This window comes from Sinocyclocheilus grahami, unplaced genomic scaffold, assembly GCF_001515645.1.
Source record: "Sinocyclocheilus grahami isolate Dianchi unplaced genomic scaffold, SAMN03320097.WGS_v1.1 scaffold234.1, whole genome shotgun sequence".
Taxonomy (NCBI): Eukaryota; Metazoa; Chordata; class Actinopteri; order Cypriniformes; family Cyprinidae; genus Sinocyclocheilus; species Sinocyclocheilus grahami.
The window spans coordinates 731,060-738,392 of NW_015505413.1; positions in this window are offsets into that span (position 1 = coordinate 731,060).

Consider the following 7,333-nt stretch of genomic DNA (forward strand, 5'->3'; position numbering starts at 1 on the left):
AGCTGCAGCAGTGTGGCTTTCAGCAGTAAACAGGATTCTTCCAACCCACACTATCCTGTGGTTACCTGGAACAAAAACACCTCCTTTTATAAGTGCTTTGACTTGTGGCTTTACTTGGACGTCTGGGCGGCACGCAGAAACATTCTACTGAATGAAACAACCACTAAATAATGTCGCAGAGCCAATACAGCTGGAAAACTCCACAGAAGCTCTGAATGACGTGGCGGTCAAGACCGTATGATTCAATAAAACCTGGAAATTAAGGGAAGATGCAAGAAAGAAAAAGAGGAAAGGTACATGAGAAGGTTAGAAATAAAGATTCTTTATGGAACTTTGGAGAACCTTAGGTTCATGAAAGAACTCAAAAGAGCTGCAGCAAAGCAGAAGGTTTTCAGTGAAGAACTGAAGAACTTAAATTACAGTCTGGTTCACTGCTGGTCTAGATGGTTGACCAGCATGGTCTATCTGGTGATACTGGTTAACCAAAGAACTTTGGCTGGATCGGCTAAGACCATAATCCATCACTACATAAGCTTCAGGGTTGAACTTGCAGGACAATTAAGAAACAGTAGGAAAGTGACCATATATTTTATACCATATATTTTTTACTTTAAAACAAACATACTTGTAGTTAAAGAAATGGATTGGAACTATGGTCAGCTATTGAAATATTAAAGATAAAGAAAGTCTTGAAAATGGACATTAGAAGGTGAAGGGTTTGGGACTCCCAGAGCTCAGAAGCGTGTGGATCAGATCCAGGCTTGGAGTAGGAGGTGTTCCACAGTGACTGATGGCCCACCACGGCCCGGGAAACTCGAGTTGCAGGGAAAGCTTAACACACCTTGACATCCATAGGAAACTCAAGCCCAGCTCTGAGCAGAGTCAGATACGTACCACCAAAGCAGCGCGGCCGCACCACTCTGCACAGCTTTTAACTCAATCTGTTTAGATGAGCGCACAGAAAAAGAATGTCTCTATCCTGCACCTCCTCCCCTTTAGCGCTCTCTCCAAAAGCCCTGAAACCACATACACAAATGCATTAAAATTACATGTAGGCAGATACGTATGAGAAATGAGCAACTGCCTTCGAGGAGCATTCAGCGCAGTGCCAACCAGTGAGCCGACATGAGATCTCGCTGTATACGTTTGCTTGGGAGCAACAAATATAGGCTGCTGCCTACAAGACGGTGCCAAGATTTTTGGAGAAATCAAGGAAATAGCCCTACAGGAACATGTCAGTATAGAAAGACAGCAAATAGTTTGAATAAAAAAAACTGTAGAGGTTTGTTTGATGATCGCATACATTGGCTGGAGAGCCTATGTCTATGATGTAACTCCATCTCAGTAAGGAAAGGAAAAATCAAAGGAGTGGATGGAAAGATGGGACAATCTCTGGAATACAGCTCATTTAATTGCAATGCACCTGAAAAAAAACTAAAACCGGTCATTTACTCTCCCTAATGTCATTCTAAACCTGTATACTTTTATTATTTTCTTGTGTAACCTAAAAATAAAATTTACATAGACTACTTGGTTCTTGGCTTTTTTTTTGTGACATGGTCACTATGATAATGGTTTTTCAAAAATTCTCCTTTTATGTGTTTCTTCATGAGGGTGAATAAATGATGACAAGAAGTTTAATTTTTGGCTGAACTATCCCCTGAACATCTCAGTTCATCCTCGACCATGTCTTGCCTGAGGATATTGTGATTATTCTCCCTTTATTGAGTGAAACCAATGAATCGAGGTTGAAGTTTCAACAAACAATGTCATATATAACATTGCCCCTCTGACAAGAAATGAGGGTAAGGAGTGAGAGAGGGGGAAAAAAGAGAGAGAGAAAAGGATTTGGAGCTTGCACGAACACTGTGGCCAGGGCTGTAAATAGTCCTGAAAGCTGTATCTCAGAAGGAGAAATGGGAGGCTGGTCACAAGCCAACACAAACACAGGGCTGGCCCAAGAGGATCTCTACCGCAGGGCCCGTTTTCCTCCTTTTCAAATTCAGAGCCCCATGCCCTCATCAGCTGCCCTCCTCCACATCCCCTTGCAGCTGTCAACAGCTGGGTCTGTCATTCACTGGAACGTCTTTTAATGAGTAATCAATCACTCCGCTATTTGTTTATCTATCCATATACAATATGAAGTCAAGTATGGAGCCTCCAGCCAGGCTTGTTGCATCCAAAGCATGCGTACACTCCAGAGGATGCAGCAAAATTGCCATGTAAAAACGGTTATGTTGCCACAGGCATACGGTGGATGGAGCTCTGCAATTAATCTTTGGAAAAGCATGGAGACACCTGCAGGAAGGCCGTGATGCGTTTAGACGTCGCGTGTCATCACATACTTCAGTAACGGTTTGCAAACGATTTGTGACGCACTGACACTTTTCTAAAACTTTAACTTCTGCCCAGCGCAATATCGCATTATGCAGCCAATTCAGAAAATAAACAAGCGTTCGTGTACCTTTCAATTTCAACACGCGCGTATTCGCGCCAAAATAACGGTTATTGCGAGAGAGCGCGTTTGATAAACAAGCTAAAGTAGACCGTTTTCTGCCGTTGCTCAGGTGTGGTCTTGTCCCAGTTGTAGCACCTCATTTTGACTTGTGAAAAGAGTGACTAAATGGATAGCTCTGGCAAAGCTATAACGAGCCTTTTCACAACAGAAAAGCCACTTAACACGCTGTTTGGAATGCACAGAGCGAAGTGACCATTAGTTATCAGACGTCGGAAAGTGTCTGTTTTGAAAGGATATACTGGAAATTAAATCCCAGCAGGAGGTCCAAGGATGGTGCGTGTGTCAGCTGAGGTGAAAGCTTGGTGGAATTTAGTTATTAACTTTCTCAACAACATCAACTTATTTTACATTAATTGATATATTTAAGACCCTTATCATTCTAACCACCATTATTTTGTACAATGTGTATCCACCCATAGAGTAGAAGAGTGTGTATTGTAATGACCTTACACATGCCACTTTAAGCGACAGTTCACCTAAACATAAAAATGCTGTCATCATTTACTCAGGTGTTGTTACAAACCCCTTTGACTTACTTTCATCTGTGAATCTCAAAAGGAGACCTTTTGAAGTATGTGGTTGCTCTGTTCCATTCAATTACAATGAGTGGGGACTATAAAGCTTTCAGATTTGAAAGGACTCATATCATAAAAAGTGTTATTAACTTAGTATTATAAGAGTTGTATGAATTGGTTTAAAAGTTACCAGACTACTTATGAGCAATTTCGATATAGAGCTTCACACATGACATGTGAGGAAAAAATGTATATTGTAACTATGGATTAAGAATTCACATGACTTATTAATTCATGATCATGTTTTATTAATTAGTTAAAATTTTTTGTTAAATCGTGGCCATGTTTTACTAACTTCTTCCTTACCTTTGGTTAAATTGTGGCTACGCTGTAATTTGTTCCCTCTTTTTAAACGACCAGTTTGTGTGCCCTGATTTACCTAAAACAAGAAAACAAATTAAGAAGTTGTGGGAACAAATGATTAATTCATGACCACAATATCTTGGTACTCCAATGTGTTTCTAAGAATACCATGGTACAACATGCTATATGTCCAAATATCATGATAATACCATCCTATTGATGGTAATCATGATATTTTGATAAATGCCATGGTACTGAATGGTTACCACGATATGTACATATTCCAAGTATTACAAAAGATTACAATGCTATTACCATTAATTGTCTAAAAATCCATGACATCACCATGGTACTTTTTTATTTAGTAATGATGGTAAAACTATATCTTATGAAATGCCATGTAAATACCATGTATCATGTAAATCAAATGGTACCAAAGCATGAGCATCTCAAAATTGTACCACAGTTGTACTTTATTACAGTCATAGTATTTTTTTAGTGGAGACTGTCAAGGTGTTCAGTGTGTTTCTTGTATTCTGCCAACCGCCATTTGAGTTTGCATGTGTGCATGAGTAAAATCAGTCTGTCCTGTCAAACACATGACATTAATCCCATTAAAAACCAGGACCCATTATACTTATTGTATGGATCAAGTGCTGCGTTATCCTGCAATATGCATGTATTGTTACACACAGTGACATCTGGAGCGCTTGTCTACAGACTGTGTATTTTACTTAGACCTGCATGTGAGTTCAAAGCCACTTGAGTGAGAGGCCATTTTAAGTGGAAACATGAAAGCGCCTCTCAACACGCCAGATCAGAGACGAGGAGAAAGCCTCAAGTAAACATATAACATGCGGTCTTGTCGTAAACAGATGCAACAAAGAGTTAAAACTACAGCAAGCCACGTTCACCAAGACAAAACCACAATCAAAAGGTTGTTTCAACATATCACGCGGGCAGCAGGTCCAGGTTCTGGGGGATCTCCGAACAGGTCATAGCTCATGCTTCAAAACATCGTGTACTATGACTGAACGATAAGGTAACGCCAGGCAACAAACGGTTTGTGCACATCGCTACCTCAAATATTTATTTGATCCTGTCAAAGTCAGCGGCGAACAATAGGAATATTGACAGTATGGGAATGAGAATGAGCTAGTTTGTTTGAGTGTTTTAGCACCATGGACTCCCGTGCAGGCTGTTGCTTTGTGAAAGTCCAGTATTGGATTTCTTTCCGCTGCCAAAGCGTGCTTCCTGCGCTGGGGCAGAGTCGACCAACAATGACCTCCATTTCCTTTGTTGAGGTCTGAACTAGTGCTGCCACGAGCCCCCGGGCCCAGCCTCCAGACTCCAGCCTCCCTGCGTGGACCTGTGAAGCGGCCCAGGTCACCGCCACCACTGTCGACATTTCCTGCGGGAGTCTGTGGATCGCTCCGCACCTTTGAATATATAGGGGGAATTTTGCAATTAAACACTTTTGGCTCAGTGACAACAATGGCGCTTGACTTGCTAGACCTTAAAGGGATAGTCCACCCAAAAATCGCTCCAAAAAACATTGCCTTTCTTTCATCTGTGGAACACAAAAATAGATATTTGGAGAAATGTCTTCCATTGAAAGTCAATGGGGTCCAACGTTGTTTGGAACCCATTGTTCTTCAAATATCTTCTTTTGTGTTCTGCAGAAGCAAGTCATACAAGAATTGTCATTTTTGGAGAACTATTCCTTTAATTGAACCACATCACAAATAGATGTTCAAAGGAAAATAGCCACTTATGGATTTAGACAAAACATCAGGCCAAACAGCAACATGTTGGTCCATTCTCATGGTTTTGGGATACTTTTTAGCTGGTCTGTTTTTAGATATGGATTGAGTCACTCCAATTATAGCCTATAGTATATAGTTGTGTTTAATTGTCCACTAAAAGTGTACATTTAAATTTGAACCTCTGCTTAAGTTGTATGACTAGAGTTTATTAATGCGTACATTAGCAAACACCATTAATGATTGACATGAAATTGAACTAATTGTGAGTCTAAGAAGAAAAACTTGGCCTTGACTGGCTAAGCATTAAAATTTTGACTGCCAGGATGAATATTTTGTCTCTTTGCTCTTGCAGCTTTGGTAATAATGACAAATGACAACAAAATTGCCAACTTTAAAATTAAAATGGAAAATCTAAAAATAAAAACGAATTTAAAATATTAATAAAAACTATAGTAGTATCTCGATGCTAAAACAACACTGATTATCTGTCAATGAAAATGATGATTAATAAATTAAAATATTTATTGGACATGTTTATTTGATAATATTCCTGCTACTGCTTTATATCATGCCTTCCATGTGCACTGAAGTCACTGCAATGGATGCCTTCTCATAGCTTATTGCTTTATTTTATCTCAAACCACAGTTTACTATACTAAGCGTCATTGCCAGTGAGCTTCAACCAGAGAGACCCCATTAAATTTATCCCAGGACCTGGTCATTTTAGCATCGACCTTATTGTAAAACATTTGAACATAAGGCAACCTTGTTTTATAACTTAAATATCTTGTTATTGTAAGCTTACATTTATTGTTTTGCCCCAGTGTTAACTGGTGCTCTTTATATGTGTCATACTTCCCTTGATCTGATACCCGCAGGGCTCGTATCCCATAATTCCTCTGTTACTGGCACAAAGCTGGCCCTGCTCTATTAAATTTCTCTAGCCAAGGAAATGTCAAAGCAAATTCAGCAGTGCCTCTCAGGCTGCAATCTGACATCAGCTTACTTATGTTCTTCAAAGCGTACGAATTTCATTCAAAATGACGTTTGACTTGTAAGGGGCAAGAGCGACTCTTGAGCTAAATTTGCACATATGAGGGGAAAAAAATCAATTTAGTTCCACAGTTTGATTAAATTTCACATGTGGGACCTCCCAGAAAACGCTCCACATTGATAGAGGATGATACAGTGCCATTTTACTGGGACAATGAGCGTCTTTTACCTGCACGTCATAAAGGTTAACATTCGAAAACCTGTTAGGAAAATACGCTGCAAAATGGAGCTTTGCACAAAGGTTTATTTACTTAAGACAGCAGTGCTGTTGCCTGTAGGGCCAATTGACCTGTGCTGCTCTGGCTGTGCACTACTGACTCTTTGAACTTGTAGTGTTGTTCAGGCGCTCCTGCTCCAGGGGCTGGTAAGGAAGTGAGGAGGGAGCTCTGGGGGAAATTGGCCTTTACCCGAGGGGACTGAGTCTCTAGCCCCTGAGGTCCATGACACTACACAGCCACAATCTGGTTTTGAAACACACACCATAGCGCTGGATTAAAACGGCGTGATGTCTGGCCAGAACAGCAGGCCAGGTGAATGAATGAATGAACCTTTATCAAGCTGTAAGGGTGAATACGTGATCGTATGAACACTTCTCACAGCCACACCGTTACAGAAAACACAGACAGAGTATAGTACCTGGACTACATGCATCTCCAAATTCAGAATCGTATTTAATCTCTAGATTCAATACAAGCTTGTGCTATCTGTGGCAGACTCATCGGTCAGTTTATAAACGAACAGATTTTGAGTAATACACTTTCAGTGGAAGCATATATTAAGTAAAGGCATCACATTAGAACAAACATTAAAATACACTGCTTTGCCATTTTAAGCTTTTGTATAATCATATTTGTTAAAGATTACATTTAACAGTGTTATTACATTAAGCTTTGAAAGATTAACTTTAAGTGAGGGTTAGATGGTAGTAAAGGAAAAATATATGTAAAATATGGGCAATGAGCATAAACATAACAAATGCATAAACATTATATCGAACATTTATCAAACTCTTGTTATAATTTTCCTCGATAAAACGATATCGCGACAATTAGCATTATCGGCCAAGCCCTAATATATATATATATATATATATATATATATATATATATATATATATA